The sequence below is a fragment of the Pituophis catenifer genome, unplaced genomic scaffold (genome assembly GCF_029215685.1).
Source record: "Pituophis catenifer annectens isolate HBS135680 unplaced genomic scaffold, rPitCat1.0.hap2 SCAF_2, whole genome shotgun sequence".
In the NCBI taxonomy this organism is placed as follows: domain Eukaryota; kingdom Metazoa; phylum Chordata; class Lepidosauria; order Squamata; family Colubridae; genus Pituophis; species Pituophis catenifer.
The window spans coordinates 22956933-22982432 of NW_027256882.1; the positions used below are offsets into that span (position 1 = coordinate 22956933).

The window sequence follows — 25500 nt, forward strand, 5'->3', positions numbered from 1 at the left end:
GCACGGGCGCGCAGAGCTGCCAAAAGGCAGGAGTGGCTCCTCAGGAGGAGGTCTCCTCGAGAGTAAGGCTTGGGGCTAATTGGCCACTCCCTTAGCCTATTTAAGGAGGAACGCCGCTTGCAACAAGCTGTAGAGAACAACTTTAGTTCACTCTCCTTCACATCTGCAAAATTGCTTCTGGGCTTTCTACCAACTCTAGTAAGAATATGATTACCTTATCTTAGAATTCTGGTAGGCTGTTAAGACAGTTCATTAACAGCCTTTGAATGATAAAGACTAAGTTATTTGAGTAAAATAAGCTTTATATAGAGTTTGTGTGTGCTGTGTTCTTTGGGGTCCGTAGCTGGGGCAGAACAGTAACACAGTTGTTAAGTGAATCTGGCTTCCACATTGACTTTGCTTGCGGGTCACAAAAGGGAATCACATGATTCCAGGACACTGCAACCGTCATAAATATGACTCGGTTGTCTGAATTTTGATCACGTGACCATGGGGATGCTGCAACAGTTGTAAGCATGAAAAATGTTCCTAAGTCACTGTTTTCAGTGCCGTTGTAACTTCAGCAATCACTAAGCAAACTGTTGAACTGTTGTAAGTCAGGGACTACCTATATACCCAGAGCTGGGAATTAAATCCAGTTCCTCATAAATCAGTCCAGTACTCTGCTCATTTCAGTCCCCCTACTCATTTTAATCTCCTGTCAATGCCTCTGAAAAGTGCGTGATAAGATCATCCCACTTCCCATCTTCAGTGTTTTCCATTCTTCCATCCACCTAAATCTCTAATTTTGTCAGAGTATATTCATGAACTGGAATAGGGCATAGCAACAGGTCAGCCAATGAGGGCTGTTTGGTAACTGAAACATAGTATTTGTTGTATGGGACCATAAGAGACAGTTTGGAACCTGGGCGTGGCTTAACTGTTCTGTATATAAGCGTGAGGGCACTAGCTTCTCTCTCCTCCATTTTGCCTTCTCCATTTTGTGCTTCCATTTTGTGCTGTGTTTGTACTTGCTATTTCTCTTCTCTACAACGTGGAAAACCTGCTTTTGGGTATTGTATACTAACTTCATGGGTTATATTATATATAAAGAGACGTTAATGAATCCTGCTTGATAGTCTGCTTGTGTGTGCTGCAACAAACTCTGACAAATTTGGATTATTTAATGAGAGAAAGCTCATTCTTCGAGACCGTCTTCTGCCACCAATTGCCTCCCACCGACCAGTCCGCTCCCACAGAGAGGGTCTCCTCAGGGTGCCATCAGCCAAGTTATGTCGGCTGGCGACACCCAGGGGGAGGGCCTTCTCTGTGGGAGCCCCAGCCCTGTGGAATGAACTGCCCCCGGAAATACATAAGATCTCCGACCTCCGGGTGTTTCGTTGCGCATTGAAGACCCTGCTGTTCCGCCAGGCCAGGCTATCAACATAATATTTTAATTGGGGTATTTTAAATTTTTGGGGTTTTAATCCGGCCAAATTTATTTAATTATTTTAATTTTTAATTATTGTTGTGTCTTGTGTTTTTAAATTGGCTGTACACCGCCCTGAGTCCTTCGGGAGAAGGGCAGTATAGAAATAAAATTATTTATTTATTATTTATTTATTTTATTTACAGACTTCAGCTGTGACCATATTTTTCTCCCTTTATTTCATAAGGTGATGAAAGGAAAGTTGACAAAATTGACAATCAGTCAATACAAGAAATAACCCTTACAAGAAGGAAATGTCGGATTTCCGGAACGCGGTCCAATCAAAGGGCCAAGTCAGGCGGAGATCAGTTCTCACAGACTGGAGACGAACCCCATCGGTGTTCAGAGTGCGGAAAGGGCTTCCACCAGAAGAAAAACCTAGTGATTCATAAAAAGACTCACACAAGGGAGAAACCCTATGAATGCTCTGAGTGCGGGAAATCTTTCGGCTCCAGCGCAGCCATCGCTCAGCACCAAAGGACTCATGCGGGGGAGAAGCCCTATACGTGTCCGGAGTGTGGGAAAAGCTTCCATTACAGTTCGGATCTGATGAGACACATAAGGAAACACACGGGAGAGAAACCCTACCAGTGTGCCGAGTGTGGGAAATGTTTCCTCCGTAACACCAAGCTGACTATCCATCGAAGGACTCACACGGGAGAGAGGCCTTACAAATGCCTGGAGTGCGGGAAGTGTTTTACCGAGAGCGCTCAGTTAAGCAGGCATCACATAATTCACACTGGGGAGAGGCCCTACAAATGTCCGGATTGCGAAAAGTGCTTCAACCGGAAGGAAAATCTGGCCCTCCATCAACGCACTCACACGGGGGAGAGACCCTATCAATGCTCAGAATGTGGGAAAAGCTTCATATGGAATTCCCAGCTAAGTAGGCATCTAATGTTGCATACCGGAGAGAGGCCATATATCTGCCAGGACTGCGGGAAATCCTTTGTCTGCAGCTCCGAGCTCCTGATTCACGAAAGGAATCACACAGGAGAGAAGCCCTATAAATGTCTGGAGTGTGGGAAGTGCTTTGTTTGTAACAGGCAACTCAGCATCCATCAGAGAACCCACACCGGAGAGAGACCCTATAAATGTCCGGAGTGCGAAAAATGCTTCAATCGGAAAGAAAACCTGGCTATCCATCAACGCACTCATACGGGGGAAAAACCCTACAGGTGCTCAGATTGTGGGAAGTGCTTCAGTTGGAATTCACAACTGTGTAGACACCAACGAGCTCACACCGGCGAGAGGCCCTTTGCGTGCTTGGAGTGTGGGAAACGCTTCGTTTGCAGTTCGGACCTGATCAGGCACGGAAGAAACCACACGGGAGAGAAACCTTACAAGTGCTCGGAGTGTGGAAAGGGTTATATTTGTAATACCCAGCTGAGCATACACCGGAGAACTCACACGGGAGAGAAACCCTATAAATGCCTGGAGTGTGGAAAAAGTTTCAGCGAGAACAGCTCCCTCACTTCCCATTATCGGATCCACACTGGAGAGAAACCCTATAAATGCCAGGAGTGTGAAAAATGCTTTGCTCGTGGTTCTGACCTTATTAAACACGAAAAAATTCATGCGGGGAAAAGAACCTACTGATCCACGGACCATGGAAGGAACTTTAACCAGAAGGCAAATGTTACTTCTCATGTAAGAATTCAGACCGGAGAGAAGCCGGACAGAGGATAGGATGACGAAAAGATTCTCTTCTCAGCTAGCAATTTTTAATCAGTGGAACTATTTGCCTCCAGAAGTTGTGGGTGCTCCAGCACCGGAAGTTTTAAGAAGAAATTGGACAACCATTTATCTGAAATGGTATAAGGCAGGGGTGTTAATAAGCTTGTGGGGGCAATAAGCTGACTTTGTATTAAAAGAACACCGCTTGGGGGGGGCGAAAGCCCTACTAAGCAGGTATATACAAAAGTATGAAAGCTATTGCTTAACGCATTGTAAGCCGCCCTGAGTCTCCGGAAAAGGGCGGCATATAAATCGAACCAATAAATAAATAAATAAATAAATAAACTCAAGGCCCGCGGGCTGAATTCAGCACAAGATGTGGTCGGATCCGACCCACGGGGCCGTCCTGGAAAATGTAAGGGGCCAGCCTGCATTGCTTCAGACCGGGCCGAAGTCACTTCAATGTAGCTTCGGCCCAGTCTACCCAGTGCGAAGAGCAAACATGCCAGCAGTTTGGGGAGTGGTGTCAAGCTGGCCACACCCACCCAGTTGGCCTTGCCCAGTGAGTGACATCAAGCTGGCCACGCCGACTCTGTTAGCCACACCCACCCAGTCAGCCATGCCCGCCCGGCCCTGGGCGGCCCTGATGTGGCCCTCAATGAAATTGAGTTTGATACCCCTGGTATAAGGTTTCCTGCTTGAGCTGGGCGTTGGACTAGAAGACCTCAAAGATCCTTTCCAACTCTGTTATTTTGTTAATCTGTTATTCTTCTGTTGTTCTTCTATATTTCTCTTATTCTGTAGTTATTCTGTCTTTCTATCATTCTGAAATATGCAAACAAAAGCATTTTTGAGTTTCTATCGCAGCATGAAGAGATGAGATCTCATACTGGCATACAGAAATGGTTTCTCTCTTAGGGTGTTGTTTTACAGTTTAGTAGAATTCATGAAGAAATCTCCCCGCCCAATTGTAGAAGGAAAAACAAGAAAATTTCCCATTTCCTTTCCTTAATATCTATGGAGATTCTCAGTCATCTCAGGTCATGGTTGTCCCAAAGGTGCTTTTTTTTCAAGAGGCAACTGGACTTCTTTTGTTTTTCTTTGAAGATATTTCACTTCTCATCAAAGAAGCTTCTTCAGAAGCGAAACATCTCCAAGGAAAAACAACGGAGGTCCAGTTGCCTCTTTAAAAAATCACCTTTGGGACTTCCGCCTCCCCTTAACTCTGATATTAATGCTAATATACTCCGCTAAATGTAGAAGTGCATTGGTGTGTCCCATTTAATTCGTAGTTTGTATTAACAAGAATGAGTTGTTGAACATCTCTTTCCTTGACCCATATTTCAATAAAATACAATGTCGTCCATACTAAAGTCATGCTTTTTTTAAAAAAAAACATTGCGAAGTGTGACAAAAACAAAACCCTACTCAGGTTTCTGAGTCTCTCAGGAGGGAAAATCAAGAGGTATAAAGAGGCTGAGAGGTTGAGAGATAAGGCCTATTTTTTAATTAAATTGCTGTCATAAGTACAAGCCAGGTTGATACGATGCTTAAAGCAACAAGCTCAACATCAGGAGAATGTGAGTTTTAGTCCGGCCAATCCCCTCTAATCAGAAGGCAAGAACAAAATTTGTTTATTTTTTTAAAAAATAATACAGATAGTCCTCGAATGACGATCACAAATGAGCCCCAAGATTTATGTTGCTAAATGAGACTTTGGTTAAGTGAGTTTTGCCCCTCGACCTTTCTTGCCAATATTGTTAAGTGAATCCAGCGATACCATAAATGGCATTAAAAATATGAGAAATGTAACTTTATCAAAAGAAATCTTTGACATTTCTCGGCAGCTTTTATATGAAGAAATAACCAGGGGTGAAATTCAGCAGGTTCTGACAGGTTTTGGAGAACCGATAGTGGAAATTTTGAGTAGTTCGGAGAACCGGCAAATACCACCTCTGGCTGGTCCCAGAGTGGGGTGGGACTGGAGATTTTGCAATATCCTTCCCCCAGGAGTGGGAGGGAATTTGGATTTTGCAGTATCCTTCCCCTGGAGTGGGGTGGGAATGGAGATTGTGCAGTATCCTTCCCCTGCCATACCCACCAAGCTACGCCCACAGAACCAGTAGTAAAAAAAATTGAATTCCACCACTGGAAATAACCCAATTCAGATAAATACATCAAAGCTGCTGGCAGGTGGGCAGGGAGGCAAAATCATCTGCGTAAGGGTATCCAAAACGTCTGTTTAAATAAAGTCAAGATGGCCACAACACCACAATTGAAGGTCTTCCTGTTTTTTTAATGTGTATTCTATTGCACCGTTAATGGCCACTCTCTTGACTTTGTCCTGCAGACACAACTGCTCTTGTAGATGCTAAATTGTCCCAGATTGGCTTGATTACATCCCACTGGCATTACAGATAGTTCTTGACTTAACAATGGTTTGTTTAGTGACCAGTTACAACGGCACTGAAAAAAGTGACTTATGACCATTTTTCCAACGACCATTGCAGCATCCCCATGATCAAAATTTGGACACTTGGCAACTGGCTCATGGTTATGACGGTTGCTGTGTCCTGGAGTCAGGCGGACACCTTTTGTGCTTCTGAGAGGCAAATTCAACAGGGAAAGCCAGATTCATTTAACGTGACACTAACTTAAACAACTGCAGGAATTCACTTAACTGCAGCAACTGTGGCAAGAATAGTCATAAAATGAGGCAACTCCTTTGCACCCGTGACATTATTAAGACTAGCAATAAACTATTTTGTAGAGAGAAGTGTTCCATATGGCAGAGTTTCTCAACCTTGGCAATTTTAAGATGTGTGAGCTTCGTCTTATGTGAACCCATGAACTTCATACAATGAATGGTTGCAGGAACTGGGCTAATTTAGTGAAGAGAAGAGAAGGACCAGGGGAGACACGATAGCAGTGTTCCAATATTTGAGGGGCTGCCACAGACAGGAAGGGGGTCAAGCTATTTTCCAAGGCACCTGAAGGTCAGACAAGGAATAATGGATGGAAACTGATCAATGAGAGATTCAGCCTGGAAATAAGGAGAAATTTTCTGACGGTGAGAACAATCAATCAGTGGAACAGCTTTGCCTTCAGAAGTGGTGGGATATGTTTATTCTATTCATTTCTGATTCTATTCTATTTTATATTCTATTCCTATTCCATTCCAACATCTAGTGTGATGTTGCCTAGTTGGGGTAATGCAAGAAAACAACCAAGCTCAGAGAGCACCAAGGACCTCTCATTCAAACCACGTCTGAGCTCCAAGATGAAGGTCTCTTACCAGCAATTTGTCCTGCTCCTTCTGCTGCTTCTCCGACTGGCTCAGGAGGAAACCTTCCACAAGGGTCACAGCCTGGGAGCTGGTCTCTGCTCCACACTCCCGCACCCAGCTGCCCATCCCTGGGGGCAAAATGGCCACAAACTGCTCCAGAACTACCAGGTCCAGCATCTGTCGTTTGGTGTGCTTTTCTGGTCTCAAATCATTGTTGACAAAAGTAATCGAGTCAGCTGTAAAATTCTCGGGGACCCTCAGCCTCCTGGTAGGGGACACTCCTGAAGTTCAAGGACTGACTGGCTTGCCTCCAAAAATTAATAGAAGAATAGGGTAGGGTAGGGTAGGGTAGGGTAGGGTAGGGTAGGGTAGGGTAGGGTAGGGTACTGTAGGAAGTTAGCACCCACCCCTTTCCTGGAAGAGTGAAATATTTTGGGAAATATTAACCTTTGTTGAATATTATATTTCCCTGGATGAGAAATGGAGAAGCATATTTTACAGACAAAGCAGCTCCCACCTTCCTGCCCCCCCCCACCCTTTGTTAATGGACCAGAGGCAGAAACCCAATCCTTTGTCAAAGGACATTTGCAACACAATAGCAACAGAAACTAACACAATGGGCCCCATCTAGCAACTGAAACTCACCACATGTGACCTGGGAAGCATGTGACCTGGGAAGCACATGTGACCATCAGACAGCAAGGCTAGCTAAGACCCCCAACCCCTGGGAGTCTGACAACCAATCAGGATACTCCTTTGGGGCCCCAAGAAATGCAGAGCCAGAGAGAGCATAAAAACCTGAGGATTTACTGTATCTGCCCCTTTTCTGTTCAGGAACTCAAGCCATGTGATCCTGTCCACCATTAAACCGTCTTTCCAAGCAGTCTCCATGTTTCCAGTGTCTTTTTCCCCACTTGGAGCTGAACCCAGAAGGATGTTTCTTCCAACAGTACGGTGGGGTGGAGTGGAGTGGAGTGGAGTGGAATAGAATAGAATAGAATACAATAGAATAGAATACAATAGAATAGAATAGAATAGAATAGAATAGAATAGAATAGAATAGAATAGAATAGAATAGAATAGAATAGAATATAGAATTTTTATTGGCCAAGTGTGATTGGATACACACAATTTGTCTCCGGTGCATAAGCTCTCAGTGTACATATGAGCAACAAGTGATAATCATAATCATTAAATACAATCATCAGTGGAGATTTTTTTAAGAAGAGATTGGGCAGCTATTTATCTGAAAGAACAGGATTACAGAAGGGCAGAGTTGGAAAGGACTTTGGAGGTCTTGTAGTCCAACCCCCTGTTCAAGCAGGAGACCCTGTCTGGAATGGTATTGGGGTTGGACCACTCTGCCCTTAGCTGTAATCCTGTAATTCCTTGACGCCACCAAATCTTGAGATGGAGCTTGCTTTAAACATGCATAGGATACAGGGCATCGCACTCTAGAGCTCTTCAGTCGTGGAGGGGTTAAGGGAACAGAAGACGGATTCCTAGAGAGGAAGGAAATGGGGGGGGCGGAGGGAAGTGGAGGACTGGATCTTTCCAGCGAAGGCCCGCCCTGCTTCTGGCAGAAACGCAGGAGGCGCGAGGGAGGCGTCAGTGTTTCGTGCAGGTTGCATCCTTTGCCTGCAAACTCTGGCAGGCAGCTGCAGCCCTTGATCGCCTCTCCGAAGAGCATCTGGTAAGCACCTGCTTGCAGAGCAGCCCAATACATCCTGGCCCCGGTGGGAGGCGGTGCCTTCTGGGTCATCCTGCATCAGCACCATGGGCTGGGAGGTTCCTGTTTTGGCCATCGCAAACTGGGCGTGCAATTTGCTCAGTGTTTGAGCCTGGTGGTGCAGCAGACTAAAGCACTGTTATTAACATTCAGCTGCCTGCAATTACTGCAAGTTCAAATCTCACTAGGCTCAAGGTTGACTCAGCCTTCCATCCTTTCTAAGGTGTGTAAAATGAGGACCCGGATTGTGGGGGCAATAAGATGACTTTGTATAAATATACAAAAGGATGAAGGCTATTGCTGAGCACATTGTAAGCCGCCCTGAGTCTCCGGAGAAGGGCGGCATATAAATCAAATAAAAAAACAAAACAAAAAAAACAAAAAAAAAGTGTTGCCAATCACCTGGCGAGGGGGGGTGGAACAGTGGTGAAATGTAAAATGTTTTACTACCTGTTCTGTGGGCATGGCTTGGTGGGGGGGTAATGTGACATGGGCGTGGCCAATTTTTTTTTTAAAACTTTTAAAAGCATTTTTTCTACAACCTCTTCAGGAAGAGGTTGTAAAAAAATGCTTTCAAAAGGCTCTGACGATCCCAGCTGAGTTGCCTGATCAGCAGAGGCTTTTTTTCTTTTAAATGCCTCTGCCGATCAGGCAACTCAGCTGGGATCATCAGAGGCTTTTAAAGCCTTTGACGATCCCAGCTGAGCCCTGCGATCATCAGAGGCTTTTTATTTTTTACTTTTAAAAGCATTTTTTCGGCTGAAGAGGTTATAGAAAAAATGCTTTTAAAAGTAAAAAAAAAAAAGCCTCTGATGATTGTGCGGCTCAGCTGGGCATGGGGGTGGGGGGCAGGGAGTTTTGCTACCCGGTTCTCCGAACCACCCCCCTCCATCGCTATCGGATCGGGCGATCCGGTCTGAACCAGGAGCATTTCACCCCTGGGGTGGAGGGTTGACCTGAATCCTGGTCTTTCTGGTCCTGTTGATGATGGGTAGCTGTTGATCAAGTTCGTGTCAACTGGGAGCGACCACATAGCTAGAGAGATTTTTCTCTTGGATGAGCCTGTCCTTAAGCTGATCCTTCAGGTCTTCCTTTTTACCGAGTAGATTGATACATCTTTATAGAAATGGCTTGCTCGTATTATAATGAAAAAACAAAAAGTTGTGACTTGATGCTAATGCCTTATTTTACTGCAACAGAGAGAATCCAAAGTCAATGTTTCTTTTTCCTTTTTTTTTTTCTTATCCTTCCTCACTTTTCTTCCCCCTCTTCCTCCCCACCATTTTCCTATTTACTTTTGTATTTTGTATTATACAGAGGAATTATTTGTGTCTGTCATCTGCATCTCCATAACTGTCTGGTTTGGCTCTGCAACCCAACAAGACAGACACAGACTTCAGAGGATAATTAGAACTGCAGAAAAAAACAATTGCTACCAACCTGCCTTCTATTGAGGATCTGTATACTGCACGAGTCAAAAAGAGGGCTGTGAAAATATCTACAGACCCCTCACATCCTGGACATAAATTGTTTCATCTTCTACCCTCAAAACAACACTATAGGGCACTGCACACCAAAACAATTAGACACAAGGACAGTTTTTTTCCCGAATACCATCACTGCTTAACAACTAATTCCCACAACACTGTCAAATTAACTACTAAGACTATTAATATTGTTCTTCTCTTCCTTACTAGTATCTATCTCTTCTCACTTATTACTATAACTGTTGCTTGTATCTTTCAATTTATACTGTTTTTATTTGTTTCCTAGTATGATTTGATACGTTATTAGTAACCTTAGTTACTAATAACACCTTATTAGTGTTGTATCTTTTTATTCTTGATGAATGTATTTTATTCTCCTTATGTACACTGAGAGCCTTTGCACCCAAGACAAATTCCTTGAGTGTCCAATCACACTTGGCCAATAAAGAATTCTATTACATTTTATAACTCAATAAAAATGTTAAACAAGAAGCCGATCCTTCAGGTCTTCCAGTGGCACTCCAACCTAGAACCAGAGAGAAATTTGTTAAGAGTTTGCATCAATCCAACCAGCACACAAGTAAATAATTCAGCAGGATTCATTTATAGAAGAAACTTGTTTATATACAATAATATAAAACATGATGCATGTATACAATAGCCATGCAGCTCTTGCAACGTGGTAGCAAATACAAGGACAAGAAGCAGAAGCCAGAACCAGGAATCACAGAATCGGAAGGGAGGATCAGAACTAGAAGAACTCATATATATATATATATACAGACCAGTTAAGATAAGCCACGCCCAGGCTCTCAGCCGTCTCCCATGGCTCTCAACAGATCCTGTTTCTTAGTCACCTTGGTACTTAAAAGATCCTTAAAAGGACCATGGGTTTGTGTGTGAAGCCAAGAGATCCTCGCGGATGTCTGGCTACCAGTCCGCCTGTTACTCATTTAGCACTACCCAGGAGGCACGTGTAGATTAATGATTGCCACAGGATGCAAGTAACTTTGCCTCCTTGTCAAGAAACCCACCACTCTTGACAGCGCTTAAATTGATGGCCGATCATCAGAACACCACACAAAAGTGGATGGAAGCATGGAGTAGCTATTGCCCCCAAGATATCTCAGCATATTAATCCTAATAGTATACCTCCAGGATTTAACCTATCCCGACACATATGGGTGACATATAACAGAATTAGAACGACTCATGGGGTGTGTGCTGACTCCTTGTATAAATGGGGAAAGACACCTTCAGCACAATGAGATTGCGTGGGCCCCTGACAGACTATCCAACATATAGTGAGAGAATGCCCTAACAGAAGGTATCCAGGAGATTCTAGGGACTTCCTCTGCATAACAACGACAGCTACTGACTGGATCTCCAAACTCGACATTAAACTCTGAAATGTTATTTCTGTTATCCTCTTAGGTTTTCTTACTGCTTTTTTTTAATCGTTTTTATTGTTTTAACCTATAAAAATGAAATGTTTTAATACTGTGTGTGACCAGCCATACGCTAAATAAATAAATAAATCTTAGTCACCAAACAGTTCCCATTGGCTGTCTTGTTGTTATGGCTATCCCAGCTCATAATTTCTTATACACTGACAAAATTTCCTGACAGAACAATTAATCAGTGGAACAACATACCTCCAAAAATTGTGGGTGTTCCATCACTGGAGGTTTTGAAGAAGAGATTGGACAACCATTTGTCTGAAATGGTATAGGGTCTCCTGCCTGAGTAGGGGGTTGGACTAGAAGACCTCCAAAGCAGTGGTGGATTGCTACTGGCTCGCCCAGGATCGAGCAAACTGGTAGCGGCGGGAGGCTCTGTCCACTCTCCCGGATGTCTCTGCGCATGCGCAGCGTCCGCACCCATGAGCAAATCGGTAGCAAATGAAATTGAAACCCACTACTGCTCCAAAGTCTCTTCCAATTATTCTGTAACTGAGTCCTTGCTGCTAGTCATCCTCTTCTTTGCTTTTCCTTCCATCGTTCCCAGCATCAGAGTCTTCTCCACAGAGCTGAGTCTTCCCATGATGTGTTCAAAGTAGGTTAATTTGAATCTGATCGTTTGTGTGCCTTGTGTGAGAACTCTGGCTATCCCTTTGTTTGTTTTCAGGGCTGTCTATGTATTCTCAGGAGTCTTCTTTAACACTATAGAGGTGTCAATATTCTATCTTGCTTCGTCAGAGTCTCAACTTTCACTTCCATAGAGCGTCACAGACCGTGGCTTGCTGATCCTTGTAGGAATAGCCTCATCGTAGCATTTAAATTAAATTAAATTAAAAAGGGACACAGTGGCTCAGTGGCTAAGATGCTGAGCTTGTCGATCGAAAGGTCGGCAGTTCAGCGGTTCGAATCCCTAGTGCCGTGTAACAGGGTGAGCTCCTGTTATTTGTCCCCGCTTCTGCCAACCTAGCAGTTCGAAAGCACGTAAAAAATGCAAGTAGAAAAATAGGGACCACCTTTGGTGGGAAGGTAATAGCATTCCATGCGCCTTTGGCGTTGAGTCATGCTGGCCACATGACCACGGAGACGTCTTCGGACAGCGCTGGCTCTTCGGCTTTGAAACGGAGATGAGCACCGCCCCCTAGAGTCAGTAACGACTAGCACATATGTGCGAGGGGAACCTTTACCTTTACCTTTTAGCATTTAAATATTTCTTCGGTGCTGCTCTACTAAGTGCTTGTGGTGTAAAGTCGAGGCCTATCTGTAATCCCCTGCTTTCACAGAAAGATAAATTGTCTTCTCTTGGTTTTACAGAGCTGGGTCCACGTGCAAAAAAAAGCAGAAAGCAATTCTCTGGCCATGTTGAACGTTGCCCGGGAGCTGCAATCAAATCTACGACGACCGAACATTGATGGCTTCCAAGAAAAACGAGCCATTCCTTGCCATCAGATGGGTAGCAGTGCCCACATTTGGGCAACGACTGTTGAAAATATCTCAGGAGGACCTACAGTGAGTCTGAGCAGCACACACCAGCCCTTCCGGCAGTTTGGCTATCAGGAAGTTGCGGGTCCACGAGAGGTTTGTAGCCAACTCCACGAGCTTTGTCGTCAGTGGTTGAAGCCAGAACATCACACCAAAGCGGAGATCTTGGATCTGGTGGTGCTGGAGCAATTTCTGACCATCTTGCCCCCAGAGATCAAGAGCTGGGTGAGACAGTGTGGTGCAGACACCAGCTCGCAGGCGGTGGCCCTGGCCGAAGGATTTCTCCTGAGCCAAGAGGAGGACAGGAAGCAGGAAGATCAAAAGGTGAGGGAGATGCCTCCTGGCTGATTTGAGAGGTGGGTAAAATTGTCCTGGAAGTCACTCCTTTCCTAATTCCATCAGATTTTTTCTGGAAATCGTCTCTGGAGGGGATTGTGGAGATCCTTTTCCCAAATCTTGTCCTCTTTCTAATCTCTGTCCTTGGATGATTCTCTCTCTGATGCAGAACCGTGTCACTGAAGTGGCTACACAGTGGATCTTAGAAGGAGATCACCAAGATGATACATCACTGGGTAAGGAATATGGCGTCATTTTCTAACTCACTCCCCACCCTTCCTTGATTTTCTTCAAAAATAACTGTTATATTGGGTGTTGTTGGCTTCCGGGAAATACTTTTGGGATTTTGTCTACCCATACTACCGCATTCAAAAGAGCTTAAATGAGGAGAAAGATTTTGTTGATCTCTTTTCCCATTGGGATTGAAATACAGGTAGTCCTCGATTTACAACAGTTCACTTAGTGACCATTCCAAGTTACAACAGCACTGAAAAAAAGGGACTTATGAGCACTTTTTCACACTTACGACTATTGCATGGTCATGTGATCAAAATTCTGGGACACTTTACAAAGGTTTAAAACATCCATCGTAATTGCAAAAGGTCATAAAATGATCAGGACTACCCGTATCGTAGACAATTTTGGTCATTTTGACTAGAAATGGGAAGCAGGTGAGTGCTGTGGCCTGCCAGCAGCCAGCGGAGCTGGTGGCAGACTCGACAGTGAGGAGGTTGGGGAGGAACATGAGCTAGTCCTGGAGTCTGAGGAAGGCTCTGACGAGGGCTCTGCGTCAGAGGCAGAGAGGGGGCCAGGGCCATCGGATAGTTGTCAGCTGCCTTCGGAGTCGGACATCAGTGGGGTAAAAGAACAGCTGGAGCCTGTTCCCAGTGTACGTATGCACAGAGCTCCCAGGAGAAGGGAACAGCTAAGGAACAAGGGTCGACTCAGGAGTAAAGCCACAGGTGGATGGTGAATGGCCCCTCCCATAGGGAATAAAGAGGAGCAAAAGGGGAAGGGAATTTGGAGGAGACAATTAGTTTGCTTAATTGGTTCCTGACTCTCAGAGACTTCTTGTCAGGTTTTGAAGATACCAGCCTGGCAGCTCTCCACGCCAGATAAGGTTTGTAACTGTAAATTCTCCCTTGAAAGACTTTGCTGGATGTGAATGAGAGGAATTCACAGTAACTTAATAAAAAGCTTTGTTGTTTTTTTTTGTCAGGACAAGGAGTTTGCTTCGTGCTCTTGGTCAGAACAGTGAGAAGGTTTGATCCTAACTATAATAAATATCCCTTATATTTTTTCCCCTTCTAGGAGGTGCAGCAAAGCCACCTGGCTTATGCTCTGGTTTTTCTCTTGATGGTTTGGTGGAAAGCTGTCCTTTGCCACAAAATCAGGTACATGATAAACAACAGGAGAGATGTCCAGCAATTGCTAGAATGCTTCTTCTCTTATCTTCCCTCTGTCACGCTCTCTCAGCTCCCATTGCAATAGGAAGGCCAGGGATGGAAAGTTAATGGGTTAGCCGTAGTGGCGCAGTAGGACAGGTAGTCCTTGATTTACAACAGTCCATTTAGTGGCCGTTCACGGTTACAACGGCACTGAAAAAGTGACTTATGACCATTCCTCACACTTAGGATTGTTGCAACATTCCTGTGGTCATGTGGTTTTACATTCGGGTTCTTGACAATTGAGTCACATTTATGACGGTTTGTTGTGGCCCGTCAGTGGCCTGTGCAGCTAGTAGCTGATTCCGACAGCGAGGAGGCTGGTGTAGTGCTGTGCTAGCAGCCTGTGCAGCTGGCACCCGAGTCAAACAATGTGGAGGCTGGAGAAGATGTGGTGCCAGGGGCGGAGATTCAGCCAGGGCCTTCAGAACCTCCAGAAGCTCCCTTAAGTGAAGAGGACGAAGAGGAGGAGCCTCTTTTCGATGCACGGGTGTGCAGAGCTGCCAAAAGGCAGGAGTGGCTCCTCAGGAGGAGGTCTCCTCGAGAGTAAGGCTTGGGGCTAATTGGCCACTCCCTTAGCCTATTTAAGGAGGAATGCCAACTGAAGCAATTTGCAGGGAACAACTTCGTTCACATACCTTCCTGTCTTGTCTTGCTTATCTTATCAGCTTCCTGCAAATTGCCTCTGGGCATTCTGCCAACCACAGTAAGCTTTCAGTATTATTCTTTGAATTCTTGGTGGCTGTTAATGCAGTTAATTAACAGCCGTTGTTGTAAAAAATTTAGTTTATTTAGTAAACTAAGGTTTGAACGGACTTCGTGTGTGCTGCGTTCTTTGGGGTCCATAGCTGGGGCAGAACACGGTTGTGGTGTCCCGGGGTCATTTGATTCCCCTTTTGCGACTTTCAAAGAAAAAAAGTCAATGAGGAAGTTGGGTTCACTTAACAACCGGGTTACTCATTTAACAACGGCGGTGATTCCTATAACAAACGTGGCAAGAAAAGTCACCAACTGGGAGCAAAACTCACTGAACAAATGTCTCACTTAACAGCATAAATTCTGGACTCAATTGTGATCATAAGTTGAGGACTACCTGTACCTTACAACCACAATTGAACCCAAAACCTCTGTTGTTAAGCGAGACATTTGTTAAGTGAGTTTTGCCCCGTTTCACGACCTCTCTTGCCTCAGTTGTTAAGTGAATTGCTGCGGTTGATAAGTTAATAACCCGGTTGTTAAGAGAAACCTGGCTTCCCCATTGACTTTGCTTGTTAGAAGGTCGCAAAAGGGGAACCTTGGGACACCGTAACCGTCATACGTGCGAACCTAATGCTAAGCGTCTGAATTTTGATCATATGATCACAGCCATGCAGCAAAGATCATAACTGAAAAATGGTCATAAAGTCACTTTTTTGAGGGCCGTTATAACTTTGATGGGTCACTAAATGAAGTGTTGTAAGTCGAGGACGACCTGTATTGCAGGATGACTCTGCCCAATGCCAGCAGTTCGATCCTGACCGGCTCAAGGTTGACTCAGCCTTCCATCCTTCCGAGGTGGGTAAAATGAGCACCCAGATTGTTGGGGGCAAGAGGCTGACTCTGTAAACCGCTTAGAGAGGGCTGTAAAACACTGTAAAACGGTATATAAATCTAAGGGCTATTGCCATTCCTGCCTTCTCTTCTGCAGCCTTTCACAAGCTGGAGCTCTGCAGATGAGTTGGGGCTGAACCCCCACCCCCACACCCCCAGATTTGACAACTAAACCAGCTCTGAACGATTGGTGTTTTAATCCCAGCCTCTCTGCAGGGAACCAAATTTGCTGAAGGAAGCTTAGTCAAATAACTAATAACTGTTTGGTGGCTTTGCCCAGAAATAAAGAAATATTGGAAAAAAATAAAAACATGGAGAGTAGAAATAATAGATCAAGAATTTGAATTAGAACCAGAAGTTTTCCTATTAGGCATGATAAAAAGGAATATTAGAAAAGACATAAAATATTTGACACTACACATAATTACGGCGGCCAGACTGGCTATAGCACAACTGTGGAAAGCAGATCGTATGCCAACAGATCAGGAAATAATTCAAAAAATCTACACATGCGCAGAAATGGATAAATTAACTCTTGAATTAAAAGACAAGGAAGACTCAAAATACTTTATAGTATGGAATAGATGGTATAAGTGGATAAACCAAAGGAAAAAAGGGTAAAGATAAAAATTAGGGGAAATGCAAGTAATAAAAAAAAAAAAAGCACCGTCAGATAGATAGAATAGGTAAATAAGTCACTGTTTGTATATTTGTATATATGTGTTTATATAATCACATGTATTTAGTATGTTAGTGTAACTGTGGATGGAAAATGTAAATTTTATGAGGGAGAAAATCTGTATATTTTCTCTTTTTTTTTTCTTGTTAATATTTTTAAATTCAATAAAGTTTGTTTGTTTTTTAATTAAAAAAATAAAATAACGTTCACTGCAGCTTGGCCAAGACTTTGCCCAGTAGGAAAAGCCTGGCACAGGATGTGTATAAGAAAAACCTTGATTTCCTTTCAGGATCTGGTGACGTTGGAGAAGGTGGCTCTGGGCTTTACGGAGGAGGAGTGGGGGCTGCTGAATCCGGAGCAGAAAGCTTTGCATGAAGAAGTGATGGAGGAGATTAAAGGAATCGTGGTTTCTCTCGGTAAGCTCCCCCTCCCCCTGTTCTGACCTGGGCTTCCCCAAACTGCGAAGCAGACTTTTGTCCCGACAAAAACCCCTTTTTATTAAGTTACTGTGAATTCTCATCATTCACATTTAGCCAAGTCTTTCAAGGATGTCTTTCAAGGTCTTTCAATTTACAGTCACAGACCTTATCTGGCTTGGGGAGCTGCCAAGTTCCATCTTCAAAACTTGGCAAAGAGTCACGAACCAATTAAGCGAACTAATTGTCTCCTGCAAACTCCACTTCCCCTTTCGCTCCTTTTTTATTCCCTCTGGGAAGGGCCATTCATCGTCCACCTGTGGCCTTACTCCCAAGGCGACCCTTGTTCTATAGCTGTTCCCTTCGTCTGGCAACTCTGCGCATGCGCACACTAGGAACAGGCTCCAGCTGTTCGTCTGCCTCACTGATGTCTGACTCCGAAAGCAACTGATAATTGGCATACGGCCCTGGTCCCCTCTCTGCCTCTGACACAGAGCCCTCATCAGAGCCTTCCCCAGACTCCAAGACTGGCCCATGTTCTTCCCCAATCTTCTCATTGTCCAAATCTGCTGCCAGCTCTGCTGGCCACTGGCGGGCCACAACACCCCTCCCCCTTTGACGTTCGTTTCTCAAAATCAGTGTGTCAAAGCCATCCTGTTTATTGTTTTAAACAGGAAGCCGTCCATCTCTGAGTTTAGGACAGCCCATTCAGAAAGACTTCACATTTTTAAGTCTTTGAATGACTGCGATTGAATTTTTTATTTATTTATTTATTTTTATATGCTGCCCTTCTCCGGAGACTCAGGGCGGCTTACAATGCGTTAAGCAATAGCCTTCATACTTTTGTATATTTAATACAAAGTCAGCTTATTGCCCCCACAAACCGGGTCCTCATTTTACCCACCTTAGAAAGGATGGAAGGCTGAGTCAACCTTGAGCCTGGTGAGAATTGAACTTGCAGTAATTGCAGGCAGCTGGATGTTAAATGCTGCCTTAGTAGGAGGCATTAGCCTCCTACGCCACTCAGGCTCCATAGTGGCGGAGGATTTGCAGGATATTTTAACATTCTCCATGCCGCAAGCAGAGAAGCAGCCCTTCAAGGCCTTAGAAAAGGCCAGCAGGGTGGAAAGCAGCCTGATCTCAGGGTGATAATGTTCCAGAGGGACATGTGGGGCCACAGCAGAAAAGGGTCTCCTTCAGGCCCAACCAGTCAATACCCCTTAGCTGACAGTACCTACAGATTACAGATGCTTGTTTTATTCATCTTATCCTTGTGTGTAGTACATACTGCTCGGCTTTATAGTTGTAAATTGCCATGAATTTCAAGGTTTGGCAGAGCAGAAACTCAAGAAATAAATAGCAGGGACCATTTTTCAGAGTATAAGACACACTCCCCCCCCCCAAAAAGAGTGTGAAAATTTGGGTGCATTTTATACACCAAATGTAGTCAAAAACGCGAAGCACGGAGGCGGCGATGGTCTGTGGCAATCCCTGCAGCCTGGAACAGCTGATTGGGGGTATTCCGAGAGGCCAATCCACCTGCCAATCAGCTGCTCGTGCTGAATCAGGCTGCAGTAATGTGCTGAAGCTGACCTGGCTGTTTGCTATTTGCTGCAAGGATGTGTCAGAGTTTGCAGCAGCAGTCACATCCAGAAAACACACACAAGTAACTGATTCAGCAGGATTCAATAACTTCTCTTTATACTGTATATAATATAACACATGAAGTAAAATATACAATACCAAAAGCAGGTTTTCCAAGCAAAACACAAGCAGAGGAGAGGAGTTTCAGTTTCAGTTTTGAGCAGCAGACTAGTTTGCAGCTTTAGCACAGACTCAGAGCTGCAGACCTAAGCCACGCCCAGGCTCCTTGCTGTCTCCTTCCTTGTTGCTCACACAGCAAATACTGTTTCAGTCTCCAAACAGCCCTCAACCCTCTCATACTGACAGGACGCTGGCCAGATGAATACTGATGGATGCTGGTAGGCAGAGGCAGATTTTTTTTTTCTTATTTTCCTCCCCAAAAACTAAGGTGCGTTATATACTCTGGAGCATTTTATACTCTGAAAAATATGGTATTTGCTAGAACCAGTCTCTTATCTCCTGGAAGTCAATTTTGACTGTGGAGATGCTATGACAGTCGAAAGTTTGAAGATCAGTCGTAAGTCACTTTTTTCAGTGTCGTCATAACTACGAATAGTTGCTGAACAAATATATGTAGGTCAAGGACTACCGGTATAGGTTTTTTAGAGATTTATGACGTTTTCACTAACCGATCCTTCCCAAGTTTTTTTAATGTATTTTTGATTTATGCCAATTAATGTACATTCAAAAGGGACAATAAAGTTATTCTAAGTCTAAAGTTGGATTTTTAAAAAAAAAAAAATTGACCAACAGGGTTTATTATTGTGAGCTACACAGTCCCTGACTTGACTATTTGCTTAAAAAAAAACTTTCATACATGTCAAAATCTGCTTGTCATTCTAATTTGGGCACGTTCTTTGATTTTTTTACCTCTTAATCCCAATTCTTTCCCCCACCCCACCCCCACCCCAGAGGCTGAGAGACAGCAGAGTGAGTCTAAAGGAGAGCCAAGCAATCTGTTTTTTGAAGGAATCGGAAGTGAAGGAGAAGAGAGAGAAAAGAAGATAACGAAAGCCGAGTTGAACAATGAGGCCCGTGAAGGGAGAATAGAGAAAATGATGGGAAAAAATGAATATGCGGTGTGTGGGAAGATCTCCAGTTGCAAATCCTCCTTTTATCTCCACATGGGATCCCACATGGGGGAAAAACCGTTCCAGTGCCAGGTGTGCAGCAAGAGCTTCAAGAGGAGAGATATCCTGATTTCCCACCACCGAACTCACACGGGCGAGAAACCTTATGAATGTTTCAAATGCGGCAAGTGTTTCAGCGACATCAAATACCTCAGCTCCCATAAAAAGATCCACACGGGAGAGAAGCCGTACAAATGCAAAGAGTGCGGGAAAGGCTTCAGTCAGAGCGCCAGCCTCACTTCCCATCTCCGGATCCACACTGGGGAGAAGCCGTACCAATGCCCGACCTGCGGGAAGGCATTCGCTCAGCAGTCGAACCTCAACTCCCACCAGATCAGTCACACCGGGGAGAAACCCTACGAATGCCCGGAGTGCGGGAAGAGGTTCAGCCACGGGGCGAGCCTCACCCACCATCAACAGCTCCACACCGGGGAGAAACCTTACGGATGTCTGGAGTGCGGGAAGAGCTTCAGCAGTAGCAAAAATCTCATTTCCCATCAAAGAATCCACACCGGGGAGAAACCGTACACGTGCTTGGAGTGCGGGAAGAGCTTCAGCCAGAAGGTGTACCTCATCACTCACGAAAGGATCCACACGGGAGAGAAACCCTATAAATGCCTCGAATGTGGGAAATGCTTCACCAGCAGCAAATATCTTCTTTCCCACCAGAAGGTTCACACCGGAGAGAAACCCTACGCGTGCTTGCACTGCGGGAAGAGTTTTCGCCGGAAGCTGCAACTCGCCACTCATCAAAGGACTCACTAGGGAGAAACCCCAAAGTGGTGAATGCTCCTTGGGAGGAGAAGCGAAACGGATATGTGTCACCTCTTTGAGGTATAGGTAGTCCTCGACTTATGACCACGACCGAGCCCAATTCCTCAGAGTTCATGCTGAGTGACTATATCTTTATTTATGGTGTGATTCGTTCCATGTCGATATAGTTTTTATATGATATTTTACTTTGTGTTCTATCTGTCTGTGCTTGTTGTGGCTCCGTTGACTGAGCCTGGGCTATCAACAGATGCAGACTCTGAGAGTGAGGGAGAGGAGTTGGCAAGGCCTCCCTCTCCAGGACCCTCCTCTCTGGTAATGTCTCCGGAGGACACCGAAGGCCAAAAGATAGGCTCAGAGCCAAGCACGTCCCCGCAGCCACAGGTGGACAGTGACAAAGAAGATAAGTGCTGGCTGGACCCTCGGCAAAGGCGCAGGGAGAAGCGTGCGCAGCAGAGGGGAAGGTGTGCCAGAGATAAGCTGAGTCACTGGGCCATACTCCACATGGTATAAATGTGGGTGTGGTGGCCGGTTCAGTTTGTGATGAGCAAAAATTGGAAATAATCCATGATCTCTGCGTTACTGGACTTTGCCTGCTTTATTGGACTGCATTTGGATTAATCCTTGTATTGTTGAAACTCTGCCTGTTTTATCGGAATGCTTGCAGTCTAATCTTTGTTTTGTGTGAGTAAAGTCTGAATTGGCAGCTAGCCACTGGGTTGCTGCCAGCTTTATCTTCAAAGGGTTTTGTCGTGTGGCTTATTAACTCCGGGCCATCTGTGGGGGTGCGTGTGTGGTACGGGGACAGAAAAGTGCTTGCTATATAACACTAGTCCTTGGTCATTTTCGAAATGACCCTTGTATTAGTTTAAATCAGGGGTGTTAAATTCGCAGCCCGCGGGCCGGATGCATCACACGCTGGCCACGCCTACCTCCAGTTTAGCAAAGGAGGGAAAAGTCACAATAAGTTGCGTGACAACAACGTGACACGGCTAGTTTGACACCCCTGGTTTAAATTGTTGCTAGTTACCCTAAATTGTAAGGAAACACTAGAAAATCAGGGTGTGTTATAAATAATAATGTTGTTATTAAAATATTGTGGGATTTTCAAATAGAAACTGCTCAAAGTCTGGACACACAACACACCAGTTTTAACTGTGATTGAAAGAAGAAGGTGTGGATAATGGATGTGGCAATCCCAGGGGGTAGTAGAATAGAAGACAAAGAATTGGAGAAGATCACAAAGTACCAAGATCTGAAAATCAAAGTTGAAAGATTAAGGCATAAACTGGCCATCATGGTCTCAGCGGCTAACATTACACTGGATGCCATAGCAAAAACGTCTTAGACAATACTTGGCGTTGACAAAATTTGCATCTGTCAATTGCAAAAGGCTACATTGCTTGCATCCACACATATGTTACACTGATACACTATGCCATTATCAATGAGTATAAAGGCCAACAGCAGCTAAAGAACTGGCAGCTGTGATTTCATTTATTTATTATTTATTGGTTCGATTTATATGCCGCCCTTCTCCAGAGACTCAGGGCAGCTTACAATGCGTTAAGCAATAGCCTTCATACTTTTGTATACTGTATCCCTGCTTAGTAGGGCTTTCGGCCCCCCTAAGCGATGTTCTTTTTTATACAAAGTCAGCTTATTGCCCCCACAATCCGGGTTCTCATTTTACCTACCTCGAAAGGATGGAAGGCTGAGTCAACCTTGAGCCTGGTGAGATTTGAACTCGCAGTAATTGCAGGCAGCTGGTGTTACTTAACAGCACTTTAGTCTGCTGCGCCACCAAGGCTCCTTATGCTATACGACATAATACTAATAGATAAGAAAGAGGCCTTTTTTTTCCTGTATCAACCGCAAAATGAATTAGGATAGGTAAGTATGTTGGGAGTACCAGTTGACAAAGAAAAGCGTAATTATTCTGATTATAGATGCATATTATGAGCTTTTCCTAATGAATTAATGGAAGTTTTTGCTACCTTTAGAAAAAACTCCATATAAATTCCATGCAGCAGTGATACTTCTTCAGCACTTGGATGAGAAATGAAACGTCTTCAAAGAAAACAAGAGCTGAAGAAGCTTCTCGGATGAGAAGCGAAACGTCTTCAAAGAGAAACCAGAAACTCCAGTTGCTTCTTGCAAAAAAGCATCACACCATGAATGGTGTGAATAGGTTTTAATTGTTTTTAATGGTTTAACTTTTAATGTTTTATATATGGTTTTTAAATGCATTGTAAGTCGCTTGAGTCTTCGGAGAAAGGCGGCATACAAGTTGAACAAACAAACAAACAAATAAATAAACAAATAAATAAATAAATAAAATCTTTGGGACAACTATGGTGCACTCGGAAGCTCCAACTGGCGCAGAGTGCGGCCGCGCGGGTGGTTATGGGAGCAACTTGGAGCTCCCATGTAACACCTCTCCTGCGCGAGCTGCACTGGCTCCTGGTGGTCTTCCGAATGCGCTTCAAGGTTTTGGTTACCACCTTTAAAGCACTCCATGGCTTAGGACCTGGTTATCTACGGGACCACCTGCTACTACCAATAGCCTCCCACCGGCCAGTACGCTCCCATAGAGAGGGGCTCCTCCGGGTGCCGTCGGCCAAACCATGTCGACTGGCGGCCCCTAGGGGGAGAGCCTTCTCTGTGGGGGCACCTACGATCTGAAACGAGCTCCCCCCGGAGATACGGAGGATCCCGGATCTTCGCACCTTCCGTCATGCGCTTAAAACGTTTTTATTTCATCAAGTTGGCCTGACCTAAATCTTCTCCTCTTTTAAATTTAAATTTTAAACATAAATTTTAATCAGTTTAATTATGGGGTATTTTAAAATTCAGTTTTAATTTATTTTAAATTTTGTATTTCTGTGTTTTATCTTCTGGCTGTTCACTGCCCTGAGTCCTTCGGGAGAAGGGCGGTATAGAAATTTAATAAAATAAATATAAATAAATAAAATAAAATAAACTATGACCTGGATGACTGAGAATCTCCACAGACATCAAGGAATTCTCTTGAGCCAATTATTAAAGCAGCTGCGAGATAGAAATTGCTGTCATTAATATGTTAGTACTAATTGTGACCATATTTTAATCCCTCTTGGATGGTAGAGTTATCAAGATAATGGTTGTAAGGACATTTCACATGATTCATATGTATTCCCTCGGGTGTGTTTGTAAATAAATGACAAAAAACCCTTTTCTCCGGTTGATTCAGTCAACATCCTTATTATCAGAAATTTTTCTTTTAGGTAAGAAACCCCCCCCCCCTCAAGTTTTTAATATAAGAACCCTAACAAACTGGGAAATGCCTTTCCAAATCAGCTCATCGATCATTGGTCGGAGCAGTAAAATTCATTTGAAGTCAATTCAGCCAGTGACGTCATGGACAGCTCCCAGATGTTGTCTTTGGAGCAATGCAGAAGTAGCCAGCCATTCCTTAGGAGGCTTTTCCCCCCACCCCAATTCTCCACCGTCTCCTACCACAGTTTGTTTTTTTTTTTTTTAACTTGGCCACTTTAAGACAGGTGGGTTCAAGTCTCATGCTAGCTGGGGACGTCCAGTTGCCTCCTGGGTGCTCGCTTCGGCAGCACAAATACTAAAATTGGAATGATACAGAGAAGATTAGCATGGGCCCTGCACAAGGATGACACGCAAATTCGTGAAGCGTTCCATATTTTTATGTAAAAAAACTAAGGCATTTTGGATTAAGATATGATGGGTTGTACAAAATATTTTTAAAAAGAAGATAAAATTTACTCCACAGTTGTTTTTAATTGGGTATAATTACAGACTGTACAGTTATAGAGACTAATTTGATTTTGAACTTAACTGCAGCCAGACTTTTGGTGGCGCAGTACTGGAAGAAGGAAGACATACCTGCCATTGAAGAATGGACATTAAAAGTAGCTAATTTGGTGGAGATGGCTAAAATCTCTGCATATTTGAAGGATCGCTCGAATGAAAGATACCTATTGGAATGGAGAAGATGGATTGATTATATTCAAAACAAACATGGGACTAAAAAGTTGCAAATAGCTTATGAATGAATTTGGGTGAATTTTTATTTTTGGTATGTATGGGGGAGTTAAAATGTGAAGGGGAGTTAAGAGCTTATAGTTAGTTTGATTATGTTTGATTATGTTTGCTTAATGCTATACCCTGTATTTTGCTCTGGGAAGTCGGGGGGGGGGGGAGGATGGGGGGGGGAAGGAAGGTGGGGGAAAATTTGTTTGTAAAATATTTTAAAACTTTTCAAAAAAAAAAGGCACCTTTGGGACAACCAAGAACCTTGATAGTACAGTGGTTTAGTGCACCCTGTTATTAACACAGCTGCCTGCAATTTCTGCTGGTTCGAATCTCTCCAAGGCTCAAGGTTGACTCAGCCTTCCATCCTTTCTAAGGTAGGTGAAATGAGGACCCAGTTTGTGGGGGCAATAAGCTGACTTTGTATAAAATATACAAAAGAATGAAGGCTATTGCTTAACGCATTGTAAGCCGCCCTGAGTCTCCGGAGAAGGGCGGCATATAAATCAAATTTAAAAAAAAAAAAACATGACCTGGATGACCGAGAATCTCTACAGACCTCTGACTGGATGATGGGGAATGGAAGGATTTATATTCCTTGCAGACAGCTGGTCATAAATCCTTCCATTCCCCACCTTCCAGTCAGAGCTGAAGAAGCTTCTTGGATGAGAAGCGAAATCTCTTCAAAGAAAGTCCAGTTGCTCCTTGGACAGCAGGCAAAAGGAAGGGCGAGGGTGCAAGGATAGAAGTGGCAAGCAAGGGACAAAGAGGAGGAGGAGGAGGAGGAGGTGGTGGTGGAAAGGTGAGGTCAGCCAAAACCAGACAAGACACACCTTCCCATTCACATCCGGAGGTGAGGGGG

General features: G+C 44.2%; 1 non-coding gene and 1 pseudogene across 1 annotated transcript; both read left to right on the forward strand.

Annotated features, from left to right (window-relative positions):
* Positions 1-21052, forward strand: part of LOC139309996 (zinc finger protein 850-like) — a 247364-nt pseudogene extending 226312 nt beyond the window's left edge.
* Positions 21053-24186: 3134 nt separating this feature from the next.
* On the forward strand, positions 24187-24293 carry LOC139313533 (U6 spliceosomal RNA). Its single transcript, XR_011600135.1, has one exon. It is a non-coding gene; the product is annotated as a U6 spliceosomal RNA (small nuclear RNA).
* Positions 24294-25500: the final 1207 nt, after the last annotated feature.